General features: G+C 36.9%; 1 pseudogene; it reads left to right on the top strand.

Annotated features, from left to right (window-relative positions):
* The first annotated feature begins 5,761 nt into the window (after positions 1-5,761).
* LOC100513490 lies at positions 5,762-24,355 on the top strand (annotated as a pseudogene).
* The last annotated feature ends 571 nt before the right edge of the window (positions 24,356-24,926 follow it).

Here is a 24,926-nt window from a genome sequence, read left to right as displayed (position 1 = left end):
AAATCTTGCAAGTTGTTGATTCGTTACCTTTATTCCTCTTTTATTAAGCATATGAAGCAAGATCTCAATAAACAACTTTTGCTCTTTGGATGCGGTGTGCCCCATTATCAGGCCTTTATTCTGGATTACTCACCCTTCAAACTCCACTTCTCTCTGTGGAGGGGCCCTAGAAACCCTGGTGTGAGAGCCTATTTGTCCCCAAAATATGTATACATTACCTCCTATTCAGGTCCCTGTTTGGGCACCACTTGCCAGGGTCCAGCCCCAGCAGCCAGGAGACGATGAAGAGGAGGAGGGGCTACAAACAGGCACGGAAAGAATTGTAGTCAACTCCTCAACTACATGCTGCAGATGACCCAATTTATTAAGTGAAGTGCATCAGCTTTTATACAATTTTACAAACAAGTCTTATGTAAGATTTGACATTAACACTTGATTTAAAGCCCCTATTATACCCTCCACCCAAGATGAAAAAAGAGATTAGTCAGAACATGTTCCTTTAGTTTCAGATTTTTCTTTAAAATTACAAACTTAAAATTTCACATTGTATTTTTATTAATAGGTCAATAGTAAGCTATTCTATTCTATATTAAGAACAAAGCTTTAATAAATGTTAGACTGTGGTACCTAACATTCTTTAGCTAAAGGCATATGTGGTTAACAGAAATGCATGAGAACCTTAGGCTCATGACATTCTTGGGGCTTTGGTTTATTTGGCACCAGCAAGCTAAGCATATAACCTATTGTCCTGGCTTACATAAGCTCTTTATATAAGCTATTTGTCTAAACCACCAATTCCAATAGGGAGGAGTACTATTCCTAAGAATTGCTGTGCCCCCACAAGGGATGATAAAAATTACAGGTGACACTGTTATTTAATAGAAAATATATCATTTGTAGGGAACAGCAATTTGTAGGCCATACACAACACTTATACCACCCCCAAACTTCTTCCCAATGTGAAGGGACTGAAGTCATAAAAGTTTCCCTTGTATGCTTTTACAAGATATGTGCCATAAATTATTACTCCAAAACAAAGGATTATTCCATTACACTGTTTAACTGACTTCACTCTGTTTTGGTCCTGGTGTTTAGGTACCCAGGGCAAATCCCTAGTTATAAGGAAACTATAAGTCAAAAATGAAAATTTAGGGGGTATCATTTTTCTCTTCCAGGAAACTGATGTTTTTCAAGGAATTGCTCGGCAATCCTTCCTCTTTCTTCAGCCTGTCTGTAGCTTTGCTAACCAGACAAGCCTCATGCAGGTGCTGACTGTGGCTTCTTTACTGGAGCAGCCTTATGACTCCCAACAAATCCCGCTCTTGGGCATATATCCAAAGAAATCTTTCCTTAAAAAAAGACAAAAAAACACATGCACCTACATGTTCATTGCAACACTATTCCCAATAGCCAAGACGTGGAATCAACACTTATGTCTCTCAACAGATGATTAGAATAGGAAGATGTGGTATATATTCACAATGGAATGCTACTCAGCCATAAAAAAAAACAAAATAATGTCCATGAAGCAGCATGGATTGCACTACAGACTCTCATACTGAGTAAAGTAAGTTAGAAAGAGAAAGACAAATACCATATGATATCATATATCTGGAATATAATATATGGCACAAAGAAACCTTTCCACAGAAAAGAAAATTATGGACTTGGAGAATAACTTGTGGTTGCTGGTGGGGGCAGGAGGGAGTTGGATGTATTGGGAGCTTGGGGTTAAAAGATATAGACTATCACCTTTGGAATGGATTTACAATGAGATCCTGCTGTTTAACACTGGAAACTGTCTAATCACTTATGATGAAGCATGATAATGTGATAAAAAAAGAATTTATACATGTATGTGTAACTGGGTCACATGCTATACAGTAGAACAAAATTATGTACTGAGGAAATAAAAAAATTAAAGATAAATAAAGTACAAGGGAGCATCTCTGGAGTGCTGAAATGCATGTACCATACCAGGCCTGGCACAGTCAGTTAAGGATCTGGCATTGCCACAATTATGGCATAGATCTTAACTATAACTCTAATTGTATTCCTGGCCTGGGAACAACATATGCCAGGAGCGGCCAAAATAGAAAAAAAGCCTGGTATACAGCATAGTGATTCATTTCTTTTACAGATTACAGTCCATTAAAAATTGTTAAAAGATGATGGTTATAAATATTTGTGCTATACAATTTGTATTTGCTTATTATCTATTTTATAAATAGTTGTTTGTATCTCTTCATCCCATTTCTGTAATTTAATCCTGGTGCTATTTTTGAGGAAAGGAGTGTTCCAAAATATCCATTTCCAGGTGTTCTCATGTGGCTCAGAGGGTTAAGAACATCACTCCTATCCTTGAGGATGCACGTTTGATCTTTGTTCAGTATGTTAAGGATCTGGTGTTGTAACAAGCTGCAGTGTAGGTCACAGGTATGTCTCTGATCCTGCATTGCTGTGGCTGTGGCATAGGCCTGCAGTTGCAACTCTATTTAATCCCTAGCTTGGGAACTTCCTCATGCCTCAGGGGCAGCCCTAAAAAGAAAATAAATAAATTACCTAGGGAAGAAAATCCACTTGTTTACACATTGGAATTACATACTATGTTTAAGTTTTGCAAAAATATGCTAATTAAATAATTGCTCATCTAAGCAGGGACAATGGAATGGAGCTAAATTTTAATTAATATTCATATACAATACTAATTAACATTTATATCATTATAACCTCATTATCAATTAACAATTGTAAGGTTAGGACTCCCTTTATACTTTCACAAAATTCCTTGAGACTTTTATATTAGTCCTCTTATTTCACTACCACTTGTGTTCAAAATCTGTTAACTCACAGTGAGGCAGTTTTTAGAAAGTACTTTCTAAACATTTAGTTATTTATGTTCATTCCACTACCAGCCAACCCAACTGAGATTGACTGAAAATAAATGTATGACATAGTTTTTAAAAATAATCATCTGGTTTACATATACTTCTTTGACTAGCCCATGATTCCCTTTGGGACTCCATTAATTTCTTGTGGTAAACACCAATAAATTATTCTCATTTATCCTGTTTATTCTGTTTTAAGTTACACCAATTTTCTGGATAGCAGAACGTATTGATTTCTGGCCACAGATTTTATGCAGGATCCAGGCTATGATTTTGTTGCCATTTAATAAAGATTTAGATTCTCTGTTATGTCAAAATAACAGCTTCAATAGATACATCACACACACACACATATGTGTGTGTGTGTGTGTGTGTGTGTATATATATATATATATATATATATATATATATATATATACCCACATATATATTTAATGAGAAAGGAAACATAAACATTCCTGTCCAGATTCATTTTGGATGAACGTTGTTATATTGTGAAGATTGCTTCTTCTAAGCAGAAGTGTACATAATTTATTTAGCAATAGTAATACTTTTGGCATAATGTCCCTCTAAAAGAAAATACTTCTGGAAGTTCCCATTGTCACTCAGTGGGTAAAGGGCCCAACATTTTCTCTGTGAAGATACAGATTCAATCCCTGGCCTTTCTCAATGTGTTAAGGATCCAGGACTGCCATGAGCTATGGCATACACTGCAGGTTCAGCTGGTATCCCACATTGCTGTGGCTGTGGTGTAGGCTGGAATCTACAGCTCCTATTCAACTCCTAGTCCATGAACTTTCTGGGGCAGCCCTAAAAATATTAGGAAAGGAAAAGAGAAGAAAAGAGAAGAGAAGAAAATACTTTGGAAAAACTAAGCATAATTATCCCTAAGAATGGAGAAAAAATTATAATTTACAAAGCCTTAATTCAACAAAAACTGGATGATCTATGAGTTCCCAGCATGGCTCAATGATTAACAAATCTGACTAGGAACCATGTGATTATGGGTTTGATCCCTGGCCTTGCTCAGTGGGTTAAGGATCTGGCATTGCAGTGAGCTGTGGTGTAGGTTACAGATGTGGCTCAGATCCTGCATTGCTGTGGCTTTGGCATAGGCCAGTGGCTACAGCGTGGAAACCACATACCACAGGAGTGGCTCTAGAAATGGAAAAAAAATTGGATGACCTATAGAAATATGTATCCTTAGAGGATAGATAAAAGATTATAACACAGTGCCTTTAAGCCACAAAATTGGAGGCAGCCTGTATTCTCTGAGCTACAATTCCTAACACTTTCTATCTTCTGATTGACTCAACATATTGCTCTCTTCCACAGGTGTAATAATTTTTAGTAATTAAATTACAATTTTAGTAAATCTATTTGCATTTCCTTTTAGACTCCTTATTCTGTTTCCTTGAAAGAGGACCACATTAAGTTAAGTTGCTAAGAAAGTCTTGTTTGTAAGTGAAGATAAAATGTACTATTCAGATTAAAAAGGGAAAGATCCACTGAACATTTATATTACACATTATATTAATATTATATATTATTTCTATGGTGTTATATATAAATTATATAAATGCTACAGGTCATTATATATAATACAATGCTACAACATATATTATTACATATAATTATGTGCCTATATTTAGATTAAGGTGAGAATGCTTTTAGTGACAACATCCTTTCCATGAGGATCCCATGCAAATGCTATGTCTACTTGAAAGCATTTCCCTGTTTGCACTGAATTTTTTTTTGCTAGTACTAAAAAAAAGCAATTAAATATCTTTTGGAGTGCCTTGACTATCATAATTATTGCCTACTTTTTACCCACTACGTTTAGTGGGTGCAATTTAATGGTGTTTCACTACAGACATTATATCTTCAGCTTATATGTCTGTCCTAATTACCAGGAATTTGGGTCGGGCAAAGGTGTTTTTATTTCTCTAAGGACCAATGCATTGTACAAGAGAGGTGATCCCTTTCAAATTCCTAAGCACAGGAAAAATGCTATGTGAAACTTTATATTATTTTCCCATCAGAACACCAAATATTGTGAATGAATTATTTATCTGTTCCAGCCTTTACTGCTAACTTCTGTCTGAGAATGGTTGATATATAACTTTGCACCTGATACAAAAATCTTACTTTTGGTCTTCATTCACTTTTGAAAAATATTTATTCAGGACAGAACATTGTAAATCAATATAACAAGAAAAAATTAGGGAGTTCCCATTGTGGTTCAGTAGTAATGCACCTGATTAACATCATGAGGATGCAGGTTTGATCCCTGGCCTGTCTCAGTTGGTTAAGGATCTGGTGTTGCTATGAGCAGTGGTATAGTTTGTAGACACAGCTTGGATCCTACATTCTGTGGCTGCAGCATAGACCGGCAGCTACAGCTTTGACTCAACCCCTAGCTCTGGAATTTCCATATGCTACAGATGTGGCCATAAATAACAAAGAATTTTTCAATGAATATGCAGTTATGGTAATAACAGTCATGAAAAAATATGTAACACTTAAAACAATCATTTTGCACATAAATCCAGGAAAGAATGGCAAATTTCTTCAGCCTTTATATAGGATTCCTTTTCACGCAAATCCAAGGACCAAGTGTCACATTAAACCTGCAAGAGAAATCATATGGCAAGCAGGAATCATGAAGTTGAGTAGCTCTCAGTAGAGAGAGGTGACTGCAGATGTTCCAATACAACCCAGTTTTTTGATTGGTTACCCAAATATCATTTTGTCTCATGAATTGAAATTGTCAAGATCATTACCAGATGCCCAAATACAAATTTTGTTAGGATTAGATATGAGGATGGTAAAATTTCTTAGACAACAAAGCCTGCAAGATGTCTTGTCACTAAATGCACTTTCCACCTAAGGGCAGCATCAAGAATTGTGCTATGAGGATGGCAAGTGAGGAGTTAAAGGTATGATACTGATCTAAATACTTTAGTCATATAAGTATAAATACACATCTAATGTAGTGACCTGGTATGGTGGACACAAGGAAATATCTCAAGTACTTGGAAAATTCAGAGGGAATATATTCTTGGTGCTGCCCTCATGAAATATGACCTTTAAATTTTATGTGTAAAACCCAACATTTAACATGAAAAAAGTAGGATCTTACTCCTAAGTCACTTGATCAGCTTTATCCTAGGATGTGATATTATATGATGCATCACTGAATAATTTATGTCAATTAGGGATCTAATCAAATGAATACCACAGAAGCCAAAAATCCTATTTCATTTGGATATTATGATAAAGAGAATAATGGTTGGAGCTGCTACTGTGCACAGTGGGTTAAGATTCCAACTTCAGGGACTCCAGCCACTGCTGAGGCACAGGTTCTATTCCTGGCCCAGCACAGTGAGTTAAAAGGATCCAATGTTGCCACAGCTATGACATAGCTCTCTGAAGCAGCTTATATTAAATCCCTGGCCAGGGAACTCACATCTGCTGTGAGTGTGGCAATTAAATAAATAAATAAATAAATAAAACAAAAATAAATTTTTAAAAAGAGAGAATAATTACCCCTGAGAGATAAACCCAAGCCCCTGGAAATTATAAATGTGCTACATTACTTGAGAAAATAGGCTTTGTCAATAGGATTAATGTCAAAAATTTTGAGATGTGGTGATTATCCAAATAGGTTCCATCTGATCACACAATCCCTAAAAAGAGGAAAAGAAAGAAATAATGTATTCAAAAAATATTTTATGACAAACCAATCATGTAGAAAGGGGTTTCATGCCAAAGCCTGCTGGGGTCATGAGCCAAGGAATATCATGATATCTTAAAGCTGAAAATGACAGTTTGCTGGCAACTAGCAAGGAAAGAGTCTTCAGTCCCATGATCTCAAGGAAGTAAGCTCTGCCAATAATCTAAGTAAACAAGAATAATTGAATCCCTACTAAAACATACAGGGAATAATGCAGCCCTGCTGACACTGTGATTTTTGCTTTGTGAGGCACATTTTGGGTCCATGATCAATAAAGCTCCAAGGTAATAAATGTGCATTTTTTAAGCCACTAAATTTGTGGTAATTTACTACAACAGCAAGAGAGAAGTCATACAGAAAGATTCACATAAAACAATGTAGAAGATGTTGTAGACACATTTAGGATATACCAGAGTAAATCTTCTATCCCTAAACCAATATACTTTAGAGTTTGGAGACTTGAAATACTCAATTTCCCAGCCTCCTTTCCAGCTGAGTGTGAAGAGATCACTCAATCCTTGTTAATGAGATGAATGCAGATGTCAGCAATTGCTCTGTTCTTTGCTTCCTCTTCTTTACCTTATTGGAAGGTGCTGAAGTTATATCTAAGAATGGAAAAGCAGGAAAATATAAGAAACATGGCTCTCTGAAGTCCCTAGATTTTGTATTTCTGAATTTCTTTTGGGGGTTGGGTGGCTATGCACAGTGCATGTAGAAGTTCCCAAGCCAGGGATAAAACCATTGCCATAGTAGCAACTTGAACCCTTGCAGTGATAATGCCTGATCTTTAACTCACAAAAGAATTCCCTACTTTTGAATTTATAAAGACAGTGAAATAAATTCTGTTTAATTTAAGATATTGTACAATTGCATCTTTTTAGAACACCTTAGCTTATGTTGCAGGTAATATGTAAACATAAATTTCTGGTTTTATAAGACTTCTATTTCCTAATAATTGCACAATATAGGAAGAGAGATAAACAATTTAGAGAAAGGATGTTATACACAGATATGTTTTTGGTTGTTGTGCCAAACTCCTCGATTGGCAGGCAGAAAGTTTTAGTTCAATTAGTAAGTGATCCCCAGGGAGAAGAACATTTCCTATTTAAAAAATACTACGTATTATGACAGTAGAACATATTATAGATGATAGCCAACCTCTGTTTCAAATAAAAGTGAATTAGGTAACAGTCAAAGAAAATTTCTCATTTTCCCTCTTTTAACTCAATCCACAAAGGTAAGCATTATATTTAACTTCACTGCAAACAGGCAGGCAGGAAGCATTTTTGTCCCATGTCAAATTTAGTTTTAAATGAATCTGTTTATATTTAGACTCAGCAAAAGAACATTCATTTTTGAAAATTTTAAAAGGACTCCTTTGTTTTTATTGCTTTTGCTGAATTTCAAACCCTCATTCAGATAGATGTTACTTTCCTGATTCTTATTATTCTACTATCTAATGAAATAGTAAAAATACTTGGTACTCTAATGGGCCAGTATAGATTAAGGAACTCTTCATATGCATTGTAATCATTTTAAATGATAACACTTATACAGATTATTATGTGTTAAGCAAATTTTAAATAATTTTCATGTATTAAATCTGGGGATAGCACATAAAATTAATTGTAGATAACTAAAAAGAAAGATAATAAATGGACTTTTGAAAATGAATTTGCATCCTACTAAACACCAAAGATTTCTTTTTAAAAATTAAGTTTTATGGTAAATAAATCTGAAAATACTAAAGAGATAATGACATGTTTTCATTTTTATCTTCAGAGACTCCTAAAGGAAATACACATCTAAGGTGCAGTCACCAATTTTAGATCTTTTTTCCTATCTTCAATTTCATCTTATAAACTTGCTCTAAATAGTGCTATATGCATTTTGATGATAGATTGTATAAATATTTTCATAATCTTCACCTCAAAAAAAATCCTTGTTGTAGTGGAAAGACCAGAAAAATAAACATGAATTATTTGAATAAAAACAAATGTAAGGGGGAGGAGACAAGATGGTGGAAGAGTAGGGGGACATGCTTACACTCTCCCACAAACATAACAAAAAAAAAACACATCTACAGGATAAATGACTCACACAGAACAGCAACCAGTCACTGGCAGAAGAAACTAAACTCCAATAATGGCAAGAATTTTGTGACATTACTAGGTAAAACAGGAGAAAAGAGGAGAGTGAGAGAAGGTGAATCTGAGCTGGATGGGTGCTCCTGAAAGGGAACTGTGGAGGAGAAAGGGATTCTGCACCCTAGAAAGTCACCTACTCAGGGGAAAGATCAAATGAACTGGAGGAATCTCCAGATGCAGAGAAGAGTGTATCAGTAAGTTGGAGTTCTGAAAAGCAGATAGAGAACCAAACAGACCATCTGAACTATGGGCACAGTCACCAAAAATTGAGATGCCTCTGTGGGGGCTGGGCACTGAGACCTAGGCTCTGGAGGTTAGTCCCTGGGAAAGGGCTTAGGGGGGTGGGGTGGAGTGGAGATTGCTTGGGAGGTCTAGAAACCGGTCTGTCAAGTTTGATGGGGCAGAGACTGCCAGGGAGACTAGAAAACAAAGCTGTTGCAGAGGAAGGGATCAATACTCAAGGGGCAGGGAAGTGGAAAGCTAAATCAGAGGGAACCTGGGAGAAGAGCCTGGTCTGCACCTGTGCTGGGGAGGGGAGAGAAGAAGGGGTGGGTCCCCAGAGAATACTCCCCATGCCACAGCAAGCTTACCTGCCTGCTAGCTATCAGAAAGCTGTGCTTCCCAGTGCATCACCTCACCCCATCCCCACCCCTGCTACCCCCTATGCACTCACCAGACCTGGGGCTGCCTGCCAACTGGGAGGGCTAGCATCAACAATTGCCTGAAGCCTACCACCTCAGGGGCAGTCCCTGCACTGACCTGCTTGCCCTTTGGAGGGGCTACACCCCTGCAGAGCAGCACCAAACACCACCAGCCCCCAGGAAAAGGCCTGCAGCCCAGAAAAGCTAGATCAAGCTTGGCCAGGCCATGAAAAGATCTGCCTAATTCTCAGTCAGTCTTTCCAAGTTGGGGAAGAGCCTCTTGGGTTTGCAGTGGCACAGCTAGCTTCCAAAGCTCTCAGGGGGATCTGCACTCTTGCTGAACAACTGCACAGAACTGCCAGCACGCAGCAGGACCCCCTGCAGCCCAGAAAAGCTACAACAAGGCTGGCTGGGCTGTGAAAACATCTGCCTAATTCTCAGACAGTCCTTCTGAGTCAGGCTGCCCTGGGGAAGAGCCTCTTGGGTTCTCAGTGACCCAGATAGCTGCTCCACTCAGTGGGGAGGGCTGCACTCCTGAAGAATAGCTGCCCAACACTGCCAACCCTCTGCAAGAACCCCACAGGCTGAAAACACCAGGGCAAGCTCTGCCTGACCGAGTGAAATCTGCTACCATTGTGGTGTGGACTTCCCAGTCCTCTCTGCCCTCACAAAGTCCTCATTTGCTACAAAGAGACTCTGTTAACCCATCAAAAATCCAGAAAAGCCACACTGCCTCAAAAAAGACAGACCAACAACACCAGCTCTCAGGAAACATTCCATGGCAGTGATAAGACAAACACTGCCTGGTAACGGAGAGTACAACTCCCTCAGGAGAAAGAAAACAACAAGCAAGATGAAGAAGCTGAGAAATCACCCCCAGTCAAACCAACAGGAGAACTCACCTAAAACAGTCAACAATGAAACAGATCTCTGCAGTCTGACAGACCTGGAGTTCAAAAGAGAAATAGTGAAGATACTGAAGGAATTAAGAGAAGATATGAACAGTAATGCAGATACCCTCAGAAAGGAACTAGAAAATATAAGGAGGAGCCAAGAAAAACTAGAACATTCATTTGCAGAGATGCAAACTGAACTAGGGGCAGTAAAAACCAGAATGAATAATGCAGAAGAACGAATCACTGATGTAGAAGATAGAATAATGGAAATCACCAAATCAGGTCAGCAGACAGAAAACCAAATCAAAAAACAGGAAAGCAATATAAGAGACCAATGGGATAATATAAAGTGGTCCAATATATGCATAAAAGGAATTCCAGAAGGAGTAGAAAAAGATAAGGGGATGGAAAATATATTTGAAGAAATTATCGCTGGAAACGTCCCAAATCTAAAGGATACTGGATTCAAGATACAAGAAGCACAGAGGGCCCCAAACAAGTTGAACCCAAATAGGCCCACACCAAGACACATCATAATAAAAATGGCAAAAGTTAGTGATAAAGAGAGGATCCTAAAGGCAGCAAGAGAAAAGCAGAATGTTACCTACAAGGGAACCCTCATAAGATTATCAGCTGATTTCTCTACAGAAACACTACAGGACAGGAGGGATTGGCAAGAGATATTTAAAGAGCTAAAAGGAAAAAAAAATGCAACCTGGAATACTCTATCCAGCAGGAATATCATTTAAAATAGAAGGATTAATAAAAACTTTTCCAATAAAAAAAACCTAAAATACAGCAACACAAATCCCAGGATAAAAGAAATACTGAAAGGGCTTCTCTAAACCAAAAAGAAAGGAAGTAAAGAAAGAGAGGAAAAAGAAAAAAAAAAACTAGGATTGAGGAAATCACAATCAGAGAGCAGTCCCGCAAATAAGCCAGCACACAGATTTAATCATGAATATGTTTCAAATAAAATAAAAATAAAAAGAAAAAAATAGTTATCACAATCATAAAATGTGGGCAAGGGTAGTAAGGAAATAAATAAACCCTTTTCTTTGTTTGTTTCTCTTCTTAATTTTAGTATAGTAATGAAGAATTTGAACCTACAGGACCATCAGGCTAAAACATACCCTTGTAGGAAGGGGTTAGCATACTTAATAAACACAACAACCACAAGCTAAAACCAATCATTGCATTCACAAAAAATGAAAAAAAACCACTCAAGCAGATAATAACCAGAGACCATCCAACCAAAAAAAAAAATAAAAAAAAGAAAGGAAGAATCGAGAACCATAGAATCAACTGGAACACGAGGTTCAAAATGGCAATAAATAATCATCTATCAATTATCACTTTAAATGTCAATGGACTGAGTGCTGCAATAAAAAGACACAGAGTGGTTGAGTGGATAAAAAGGCAAAAACCTTCAATACACTGCCTACAAGAAACTCACCTTGGGACAAAAGATATATACAGAATGAAAGTGAAGGGGTGGGAAAAAATATTTCACGACAATAGACATGACAGAAAAGCAGGAGTTGCAACACTCATATCAGACAAAATAGACTTTAAAACAAAAGACATAGAGAAAGAAAAAGAAGGACACTATTTAATGATTAAGGGATCCATCCAAGGAGAGGATATTACTATCGTCAACATATATGCCCCAAATACAGGAGCACCCAGATACATACAACAAATACTAACGGACATAAAGGGAGAAATTGATGGGAATACAGTCATGGTAGGAGACCTTAATACCCCCCTCACATCAATGGACAGATCCTCTAGACAGAAAACCAATAAAGCAACAGAGATCCTAAAGGAAACAATAGAAAAGTTAGACTTAATTGAAATCTTCAGGACACTACATCCAAAAAATCAGAATACACATTCTTCTCAAGTGCGCATAGAACATTCTCAAGAATTGACCACATATTGGGACAAAAAGCTAACCTCAACAAATTTAGGAGCACAGAAATTATCTCAAGTATCTTCTCTGACCAAAACACCACGAAATTAAAAATCAACCACTGGAAAAGAAATGAGAAAAAACCTACTACATGGAGACTGAAAACATGCTACTAAGAAACCAATGGATCAGTGAGGAAATCAAGAAGGAAATTGAAAAATACCTTGAGACAAATGACAATGAAGACACAAACTCTCAAAATCTATGGGATGCTGCAAAAGCAGTGCTCAGAGGGAAATTTATAGTGATGCAGGCCATTCTCAAGAAAGAAGAAAGGTCCCAAATTGACAACTTAACCCTCCACCAAAACGAATTAGAAAAAGAAGAATAAAAAAGTCCTAAAGTCAGCAGAAGGAAGGAAATTATAAAGATCAAAGAAAAAATAAATAAAATAGAGATTCAAAAAATAGAGAAAATTAATAAAACCAAGAGCTGGTTCTTTGAAAAGGTAAACAAAATTGACAAAACACTGGGCAGACTCACTAAAAAGAGGAGAGAAAGAACCCAAATAAACAAATATAAATGCAAAAGGAGAAATCACAACAGATACTGCAGAAATACAAAAAAACCATAAGAGAATACTATGAAAAAATATATGGCAACAAATTTGACAATCTTGAAGAAATGGACAATTTTCTAGAATCTTACAGCCTGCTGAAACTGAATCAAGAAGAAACAGACCAACTGAACAGACCAATGACTAGAAATGAAATCGAAGAAGCCATAAAAACACTCCCCACAAATAAAAGTCCAGGACCAGGTGGCATCACAGGTGAATTCTATCAAACATATAAAGAGGATCTGGCGCCCATCCTCCGTAAACTCTTTCAAAAAGTTGAAGAGGAAGGAATACTCCCAAAGACATTCTGTGATGCCACCATCACCCTAATTCCAAAACCAGAGGAAGATACCAGCAAAAAAGAAAAATATTGGCCAATATCTTTGATGAATATAGATGCAAAAATTCTCAACAAAATCTTAGCCAACCGAATCCACCAACATATCAAAAAAATCATACAACATGACCAGGTTGGGTTCATCCCAGGTGCACAAGGATGGTTCAACATACGCAAATCAATCAGCATCATACACCACATTAACAAAAGAAAAGTCAAAAAACATATGATCATCTCAATAGATGCATAAAAAGCATTTGACAAAGTCCAACATCCATTCATGATCAAGACCCTTGGCAAAGTGGGTATAGAGGGAACATTCCTGAATATAATTAAAGACAATTATGATAAACCCACAGCAAATATAATCCTCAATGGGGAAAAACTGAAAGCCTTCTCCCTCAAATCTGGAACAAGACAGTGAGGCCCACTCTCACCACTGCTCTTCAAAATAATTTTGGAAGTCCTAGCCACAGCAATTAGACAAACAAAAGAAATCAAAGGCATCCATATAGGAAAAGAAGAGATCAAACTGTCACTGTATGCAGATGACATGATATTATACATAGAAAACCTAAGGACTCACCCCAGAAACTACTTGAACTGATTAATAAATTCAGCAAAGTAGCAGGATATAAGATTAACATTCTGAAGTCAGTCTCATTTCTGTATACCAGCAATGAAATATTAGAAAAGGAATACAAAAATACAATACCTCTTTAAATTGCACCTCACAAAATCAAATACCTCAGAATACACCTGACCAAAGAGGTAAAGGACGTACATGCTGAGAACTATAAAACTTTAATCAAAGAAATCAAAGAAGATGTAAAGAAATGGAAAGGTATTCCATGGTCCTGGATTAGAAAAATCAATATTGTAAAAATGGCCATACTACCCAAAGAAATCTACAGATTCAATGCAATCCCTATCAAATTACCCAGGACATTTTTCACAGAACTACAAAAAACAATCCAAACATTTCATATGGAACCACAAAAGACCCAGAATCGCCAAAGCAATCCTGAGAAACAAAAACCAAGCAGGAGGCATAACTCTCCCAGACTTCAAGAAATACTACAAAGCCACAGTCATCAAAACCGTGTGGTACTGGTATCAAAACAGACAGATGGACCAATGGATCAGAATAGAGAACCTGGAAATAAACCTTGACACCTATGGTCAATTAATCTTTGACAAGGGAGGCAAGAACATAAAATGGGAAGAAGAAAGTCTATTCAGCAAGCATTGCTGGGAAACCTGGACAGCTGCATGCAAAGCAATGAAGTTAGAACACACCCTCACACCATGCACAAAAATAAACTCAAAATGGCTTCAAGCCTTAAATATAAGACAGGGCACCATCAAACTCCTAGAAGAGAACATAGGCAAAACACTCTCTGACATCAACCTCATGAAGATTTTCTCAGGTCAGTCTCCCAAAGCAATAGAAATAAGAGAAAAAATAAACCCATGGGACCTAATCAAACTGAAAAGCTTTTGCACAGCAAAGGAAACCCAAAAGAAACCCAAAAGACAACTTACAGAATGGGAGAAAAGAGTTTCAAATGATGCAACGGACAAGGGCTTAATCTCCAGAATATATAAGCAGCTTATACAACTCAACAGCAAAGAAGCCAATCAATCAATGGAAAAATGGGCAGAAGACCTGAATAGACTGTTCTCCAAGGAGGATATACAGATGGCCAGCAAACACATGAAAACATGCTCAACATCGTTGATTAGAAGAGAAATGCAAGTCAAAACTACCGCGAGATACCACCTCACACCGGTCAGAATGGCCCTCATTAATAACTCCACAAATAACAAGTGCTGGAGGGGCTGTGGAGAAAAGGAAACCCTCCTGCACTGTTGGTGGGAATAGAAACTGGTACAGCCACTATGGAGAACAGTTTGGAGATACCTAAGAAACCTATACATAGAACTTCCATATGGCCCCACAATCCCACTCTTGGGCATATATCTGGACAAAACTCTACTTAAAAGAGACACATGCAGCTGCATGTTCATTGCAGCACTATTCACAATAGCCACGACATGGAAACAACCCAGATGTCCATCAACAAATGATTGGATTTGGAAGAGGTGGTATATATACACAATGGAATACTACTCAGCCATAAAAAGAATGACATAATGCCATTTGCAGCCACATGGATGGAACTAGAGACTCATCCTGAGTGAAATGAGCCAGAAAGACAAAGACAAATACCATATGATATCACTTATAACTGGAATCTAATGTCCAGCACAAATGAACATCTCCTCAGAAAAAAAATCATGGACTTGGAGAAAAGACTTGTGGCTGCCTGATGGGAGGGGGCGGGAGTGGGAGGGATTGGGAGCTTGGGCTTATCAGACACAACTTAGAATAGATTTACAAGGAGATCCTGCTGAGTAGCATTGAGAAATATGTTTAGATGCTCATATTGCAACAGAACCAAGGGTGGGGACAAATGTGTACATGTAGGGATAACTTGATCCCCATGTTGTACAGTGGGAAAAATATGAAATAAAATAAAAGAAAAAAAACAGATATTGTCTCATACCAAACAATACGTTGTTAGAGTCACAAATGGCACAATGGATAAAAAAGTACCGTGTCAATGTGGATGGGGTGAGATGGAAAACCAAAAGAGACTGTGGAAGAGAACAAGGTTGGATATGCAGATGCATGGTGTAATGTTTCCTATGCTATATAACAGGAATCTAATATACGGCACAATATATTCATAGCCTATTATGATTCATTCTATACATTCTTAGCCCAAACATCTGTTCAAGGACACATGCAATTAGAAAAACATAATGGAAAAGAAAACACATTACAAGGACAAGTTCTATGGTACAAGAATTCTGTGTGATATTTCTGAATTGTGACTTGAGCATATTAGCCATAGATGGAAGGAAAAAAATCTGAAACCAACACATTGGACTTAAAGGCTTCCCTACAGCCTAGTAGCTTCTGTTATTCAATGGGAGCTGACACTATTCATCATGACCTACGTGTGACAATAGAGACAAACCATGAAGTCACTTAACATAAGACAAAATATGATTATAATCCATGAAAAAGCAAAGCTGAAGCAATTGCCAGAAAAGGGACAGGTGAATATCGTCATAATTCCTAAAACAGGAAGATATGTGTATTATCTATTATTACCACAATTTTTAGACAAAAATCCATTTCTGGTTTGTGAGTTAATTTAAGTGAAAATATAAAAATTAAGAATGGATAAAAAATTGTGACTGCTATAACTTTCATGCAGTACACTATTTCTGGCAGTATGTTAAGCAATTTATAGGCATCATTTATTTCTACACTTATACTAATCTATTTGTTTATTTTAACTCAAAACAAATAGTGTTTGAATTTTAAGCCAATTTTCAAATAAGATAACGGTGGCCAAAATCTACTGGATAATATAGGATGGAGCTAGGAATCAAAACAAATTTAACTCAAAAACCTGCACTCCCAACAACTACATGAAACTGCATTAATATTGAATTGTGTTTAATTCATATTTTCATTATAAAAAGTTCAACTAAATTTAGATATTTATAGCATATACATAGTAATTAATGATGCTACATATTATATAATGGCTATATAAATTGGGACTTATCCACAACATTAAGAAAACCATATTGTTAATTAGTGATATTCTTCATAGCATTATTTACATATACCTTGAAATTTACCTATTGGAATTAAATTAATTGTAAGTGAAACCATTTTAATATTTTTTTTCTTTTAGTAAGTCTATTGAATTATGCAACCATACCATTATCTATATCTACCTCCAAAGTTGTAGCTTTATAAAGTCAATACTTTTAAATAAATAGAGTTTTGCAAGTGTAAACATGCTCTGTTGTAAATATTTGTCACCACAAAAATTTCCTTTCTGCACATTTCCATTTGATTTTTAATTCCACTCTACCTACAAGCCACTAGTGATTTACATTCTGAATCATGTATTTGCCATATTAGGAATTTTCATATAATTGACATCATGTAATGTATAAACTTTTATGTCTGGCTTATTTCACTCAACAAATTTTTTGTGTTTCTTTCATGGTGTAGCATGTATTAGAAATATTATCTGTTTTATTACTGAGAAGTATTTTTGTGTGTGGATATGTTTTGTTTATCCATTTACCAATTGGTAGACATTTGGTTTGCTGTATTTTTTGCCTTATGTAGGTAATGCTGCTATGAATTTCACATAAGACTTTCAGGCTTATAAATATGTTTTTATTTTTCTCAGATCAATATCTTGGAGTAGAATTTCTGGGATGATTGGAGAGGCTATAAGACTACCATTTGTACAACTGCCTAAAAGTTTTCCAAAGTTTTTAATCCCCACAGAAATATTAATGTTTCAGCTTCTTCATAATAATACTTGGTACTGGCAGTTATTTTGATTAGAGTCATTTTAGTTGATATGTAGTGACACTTGCTGTGGTTTTAATTTACATATCTTAAATGGCTGATTATTGAGCTCTCTATTAAATCTGCAGCTGATATGATTCTGTTGGTTATAAAAACCAGTATTATACCAGTCTTGGGCCTCACATTGTCTATAACTTTGGCCTTTCCAATAAAAGCCACTGAAATCACAGTTGTTTTGAAGACAACCCTGCAAATAGTGTTTTTTCCCACTCCACTCTGAATTGGATCAGCCCCTGTCTAGCAGCAAAACTGAAGGTCTTCATGACTTCCCTCAAAATAACACTTCTATATATTTAAATGACAAATACGCTTTATCCAAAATGAAATTTGGCTTATTGTAGCCATCCATATAATGAAATACTATCTAGCAAGAAAATGTACAGTGCTATCAAGGTACAAGTGGAGATAGGATATTTGGCCAATTGTGGTAGATTCATATGTAAATTTAATCAATAAATAGAAATTGTATAACCTACAAAATACCAGTTGATATTTTTAAGTATTTGACACATTATATGTTTTAGTGAAATCTTTAGTGTCTATGCATCATATTAAAAAACATTCTGTCCCTCTGTCATTATATTGTAGCCCAGTGTTATAATATTTGGAGGTTTATTTAGTAGAAAATTATGTGGTGGGTTTACACAATATTTTCTCCATGCGTAAGTCAATTTAGCAAAACTTTAGCAAAATTTTTCTTATGTATCTCTCTACTATAAGGATAAGGAGGATGAAGAGATGCCATATTTACTCAAGAGAAATGTAGAATAAAACATTTGGAATTTCCTAAGATTAATGGGATTATTACACTTTATGTTATAAAAGCAGTGAAGGAAATGGCTTAGAGGAAGGGAGATGCTGCTATGAAATAATTACAGGAGGTTGTGTTTGTCTTTACCGAAGTTGAGAGAAGTCTAGATAGGGTTTTCATAAACTGTGCTTATGAACCATTAGTGTATTTCACAATTTAGTACATCTTGACCAGAATTTCAGTGATGAGACAGCATAGAAGAGAATGGGGGAGAATACAGAGCAAAAAGGAAGTGCATCCCAATAATGAGAGGAGAGTGTGTGCACTGATCTGGGAATGAGCTAAGATGCATGTTAGATCTTGAAACTGGAACACAATTGCCTGGTTTTGAAGGCTTCCAGAATGACAAGGCATAGTGATCCAGAAAGTCTCTTGGACAGGAGTCTGCAGAGGAAAACAGTATCCTTTGAAGTGAAAAAATAAGGCACCATCATTTTAGAGTCACTACTAACTACTAACTACTAACCTGCCACTACTAACCAGCCAAGTGAGGTCATGCAAGTGCTTAAAGATCCCCATAGTCACCAAATGGTGTAATTATGTTGAAATGATTCCACTGGAGAACAACAGACTGGTCAGCAATGCTGATGCCTCCATCAATATGGAAGAGGAGCATAACATAAATAAAACCCTCTCATAGTCTCATCTTCCACTGAGAGGTCTTCACCCATTCAGTAAATAAGAGTGAAATCAGACAAAACTAGGAAAATTTTGGCCAATGACCTGTTCTTTACTAATTATTTCATCAAATTTTGCCCAAAGGGTTTTCTTCTAAATTTCCCAGTTTAGGGACATGAAATATGAGTATTCCAAGGAAAACATTCTACATCAGTTACACTAATATTGTGACAAAATCCTTAGTTCTATTTGGCATTGTATCTTGTTTTCTTTAATTCATTACAAAATTATTGATGAATGACCCTAGTTAAAGAATAGACAGTCAGAGCAGATGTTTTTGTAAGCACAGAGGGCACACAGTTCTTTGGAATCTTTGGTATTTCCCCTGGAATTAAGTATGAGAATTCACAGATCTACTATAAAATAAAAAAGAATGAAATTATATATTGTCTTTTAGTTTGCATCCCTAGTTAATCATCACTAAAACACTGATATATTGATTCAGTATAATGTTACAATATGAAAACCCTTTATTTACTACATTACATTTGTTTTACTGAGCAATGAAGCTCTGTTCACTGGGCATAGTGTTCATTACATGTATATTACATGTTTTTTTACCTGTATACACTATGCCCTATAAATATTGTTTGTGATGAGATATGAGAAAGAGAAATTGGTGTTTCAGGATGAACTAAGTCCTGAATTACATATGGACACTTCCAGTGGTTGCTACAACTCTGGATAGAAACCTATGGATTTATGTTAAATGAATCCATGAGGGAAAATACAAGGAGGGTCCACTGTATAAACTTCCTGAACTCACATATAATATATAGTCTCAATTTCCATGGCCATCTATAAAATGTCCTTTATCATTTTTGCTTTAATTAATGTGATATAATGTTTTAAGATAAAAACAAAAAATGGGGAGTACAGTATAATTTCTGGGCTTAAAATATTTCTAACTCATCAGTAATGATGGCCTCAATTATATTCAAAATTGAAAAACCTGCCCAGGACAATATCTAAGGATTTGAAGTATTGTATCATAAGAAATGGTCAATGTGTACCTCAATATCATCTTAATACCAAATCACAAATAACATCATTTTATAACAAGGCAGAAGCAGAGCAGAAACATTTATCTAATTGTACCAGATACGTCTCCTTGATGCAAAAAAAAAAAAAAGGAAAAGAGAGTATATTCATAGAATAGTTATTTAAGATCTGCTACATGAAATTCAGACATATAAACTTCCTGTGTGCAATGGAACCAGATTGTGATATCTAAGCTTTGGCTATATTCAATTTTTAAGTGAAAGTGTCTATTTATACCGCATGAAAAAGAAATGCAAGATTCTCCACCTTTTATTATATTGCACCCATTGTTAAGTATTCATTAGAAAAGAGAAAAATTTATATAACCAGTATATAAAATACACAATCCTACTTCTATTTCTCCAATACCAAATGGAATAATATTTCTTTTTTTTTTTTTTTTTTTTTTTGTCTTTTGTCTTTTTTGTTGTTGTTGTTGCTATTTCTTGGGCCGCTCCAGCAGCATATGGAGGTTCCCAGGCTAGGGGTTGAATCAGAGCTGTAGCCACCGGCCTACGCCAGAGCCACAGCAACGTGGGATCCGAGCCGCGTCTGCAACCTACACCACAGCTCACGGCAACGCCGGATCATTAACCCACTGAGCAAGGGCAGGGACCGAACCCGCAACCTCATGGTTCCCAGTCGGATTCGTTAACCACTGCGCCACAACGGGAACTCCCAGAATAATATTTCTTATTCATCACATAACTCTGAATGACTAAGGTGTAAGCTGATGCCCAGAGCTTTTAGCAAATGTTCTGTGTGTACTGTATTGAAGATCATGCCCTAGGAGGAACTGGATGAACATCACATAGGAAGCTACTTGTAAGAATTTTTAAATGGTAATCACTACTTGATTTAAAAGGCAAATTAGAAGACACTAATAATCTACAACAAAAAGTCCTTTGAAGAAACTAATGATATTTTGAGAGTCAGGAAAATCTTAGAGCATTTATACTACATTAAATGCAGAGCTGTAGATAGGCAGGTCTTCAAAAATAGGGAATGGCATCATAAATCTTCAGCCTACATTGGCATCCCAGTCAATCATGCACTGCAATTATTCTGATGATCTTAATTGCATCACACTGTGAGGTAAAATCATTTGGGAGAGATACACTGATAAGACTGGGTAGCCATCTACTATCAACCAATTAAGAGGAGAAATAGGAGCAACCTCTACCAAAGCAGGTTAGAAGAATATAGTTCAAAACATTGAACCTGACTCACTGATGTGTAATAACATTGCTGTAATAGTTCAAGACACAATTTTTTAAAATTTAAATGTATAATACAATGGACTAGAATAAAAACATGTTAAATACATTTTTAAAAATAAATGCAGATTATGTTTATTCAGATTATATATTAGTTGTTTTTGAAAGTACAGGAGCATCTAGGTTTGAAGTGAACAAGAACAACTAAAGGATTGGAAGACAGTGAGGAGATATCCTAGTCTAGTGGATTTTTAAATATGTATATATGAATAAACTTGGCTTCAAAATGTTCAGATAAGTTTCCCAAGCTCAGATTGCTAATTAAAGTCAGAATCAGTTCCAGAAGGTAAGGTTGAATGAGCACAATGCATTCATAACTTTAGGATATGTAGAAATTAGAAATGTATTTAACTCTAGTTTTTTGTATGCTCTTTTCTTAAACTTTCTTTGCCTTAAATCTTTCCATTAGTTTTGATAATATTTACCCAGGGAAATATTCCTGTAACCTTTCCCCTGTCAGTGTTCTAGTTACAGGGCCTCCTTTTATACTTGATTTTTCAGCAATTAACTCCATCAGATTATAACTGACTATTATGAATCTGCTTGATTACTACCTCCCTCACTTCATATTCTAAGCTTCTTGATGGCTGAACTCTGACTTTTATTCATTGTCAGCTCAAAACCCTGAAAAATGCTTAGTTTTTAATGGGAAGTCAATGAAGATATTTTAATACATATGAGTAGCAAATTTATATGACTTATATTGTATGAATGTTGTATAAATATATACACACACATACACACATATGCATACATACATATATATTTAAGATTAAATAAAATAAAAATTCCAGTTTAGAATCAATGAGGAGATTAGGAAATAGTAGGCCCAAGATTGACCAGATTAAAATATATGTCAAAACTATGCTTTCTACATTTATAGGAGTTAGAAATTGGATTCAGGATTAGAGGGGGTTATATTACAAAAGGTGACCACCATCATGTTCCTAGATATATCTTTCCAAGCAAAAATATATATTAGGAATAAGGGGAAGAAATAGATAAATTATTATGATATTAGTCTTAATTAATCTAATAATAATCTTTAATTCCCCATTATCTAATACTTAGAAGAAACTTTATTAAAAAATTAAAAAAAATGTAAGGGTGGCTGCTCTTTCTGGCTTGGCTCCCCCTTCCTCCAACCCTGGCTGTCACCCATCTCCTATGCCACCACCCCACATCTTCCCTCCTGCCTTTTCTTCATCTTCTCCAGTCTTCATTCCTCCTTCCCCTCCTTGTAGTCACCCCCACCCATGACCACTGGCCTGGGATGAGCTTGGAGCAGCAGGCAAGAGTTCCCTACCACACAACCTCTCAGAACTGAACCAATAAAACCACATTTTTCCTAGAGTACTTACTTTCAAGAAAGCATAACCACTACTATAGAACTAAATGCACTGTTCATGAAATTTGGAATTTTTTTTCCAAAAAAGCCCGTAGACCCTTACTCTCAGATGCAGTCCACCTATAACTATGATGTAAGAGGAGGTGCTTATCTCCCAGGGTATTTTTACCCATTTCCAGTAACACCTTAACTTTATCAAGTTGAACTTCATGTGGGAGGACACCAATTTAATGGGAAAGGAAAGATGAAACAGTCTGCAAAACATGATGCTGCTGCAAAAGCTTGGAGGGTCCTGCAGAACGAGCCCCCACCTGAGAATCTGGAGGTGAATGGAAGAGAATCAGAAGAAGAAAATCTCAAAAACCTGAAATCATTCAAGTATTTGATATTGCACTTAAATGTAACTTGCGAGTGAATTTTTAGGTTTCCCGGGAGAGTGGCCCACCCCACATGAACAGCTTTGTGACCAGGGTGTCAGTTTGGGGAGTTTATAGTAGAAGGTGAAGGGAAGAGCAAGAATATTCCAAAGGAAAATGCTGGATAGCTGTTCTTGAGGAGCTGAAGAAGTTACTGTCTCTGCCTATAGTTGAGCAAGTGAAGCCCAGAATCAAAAAGAAAACAGTCAATAATCTGGTTATAGAGCACTCAGGAATATGGGCAGGTGATGTATCCCATTAGCAGACTGGCCCAGATCCAGCAGGTGAAAAAGGAGAAGGAGTTATTGTACCTTCTTCCCACCAAGTGAGGCCTCCCAAGCTGCAGGGACTTTATGATGCAAGTAAAGGTGGGAAAAAAAACACTGCCAAAGGATCTGGCACAAAGAAGAACATTACCAAACATAATGCAGCCAAGAGTATGCTGGAGATCCTTAGTTTCAAGGTCCCACAGACTCAGCCCACCAAACCAGCCCTCAAATATGAGGAGAGGACACACCAAAAACATCAAGGGATGGAAGAAAAGTAGCCTTTTTTGAACCTGGTTCTGGGGATGAAAATGGTACTAGCAATTAAGAGGATGAGTCATTATTTTAGCCACATCTTAGTCATCAGCACCTGCTTGCTGGAATTCTTCCCAGGGTGCATGAGGTTGCCATGGCCATAGAGGTTATTCAAGGACATCACACCAAGTATTTCACCAGGATAGCTCCAAAGCCTGCCAAGACCATGGTAACTGCCAAGATAGCCCATGAATTGTGTGGGGACAGCTTGCCTGCAGCCAAGACCATTTTAAAGAACAACATCTCTTCAGGTCATATTCCCCATGGACTCCTCATGAGACCCTCTTAGCAGTTGGACTACCTTTCCAGAGTCCAGGGATTCCAGGTTTAATACAAAGACTTCCCCAAAAGCACAAGAATTAATATATTATCTCTTATAAATTGTTCCTCTCAGCCACATCTGATCAGCCAGGGTACCAGAAACGATGTGTAGTCCTGCCATGACATGGCTGCAATAAAAAATTTAAAGTTGCTTCCTGAGTTGGACCAACAAAATACAGAGATGCCAAGAACAGGAAATGGACCAATGTCTGTGTATGGGAACTACTGAACCTTATGACCACATGACCCATTGAAAAATCCCAAACAAAAATTTTGAAAATGCTTTGAAAATTTGGAATTTCTTTTTCTTTTTTTTTTTTTTTGTCTTTTGTGTTTTTGTTGTTGTTGTTGTTGCTGTTTCTTGGGCCGCTCCCACGGCATATGGAGGTTCCCAGGCTAGGGGTTGAATCGGAGCTGTAGCCACCGGCCTACGCCAGAGCCACAGCAACGCGGGATCCTAGTCGCGTCTGCAACCTACACCACAGCTCACGGCAACGCCGGATTGTTAACCCACTGAGCAAGGGCAGGGACCGAACCCGCAACCTCATGGTTCCTAGTCGGATTCGTTAACCACTGCGCCACGACGGGAACTCCAAAATTTGGAATTTCTGATACCTCCAGTGGACAGAGAGACATGATGGGTAAAGGGCTTGAGACAGTGTTAAACAAGGTGGGAACATGAGTAGCTGCTGCTGGGGGCAGGGTGGGCCTGCCATGCAGCCCTAGCTGCAATGTGAAACCAGCAGGTCTGTACCCCAGGCATACCACTGCTTGGTTTTGGTGTTTTTTTTTGGGGGGGG

Source organism: Sus scrofa, unplaced genomic scaffold (assembly GCF_000003025.6).
Source record: "Sus scrofa isolate TJ Tabasco breed Duroc unplaced genomic scaffold, Sscrofa11.1 Contig26, whole genome shotgun sequence".
NCBI classification, from domain to species: Eukaryota; Metazoa; Chordata; class Mammalia; order Artiodactyla; family Suidae; genus Sus; species Sus scrofa.
This window is presented reverse-complemented; position numbering and strand designations above follow the sequence as displayed.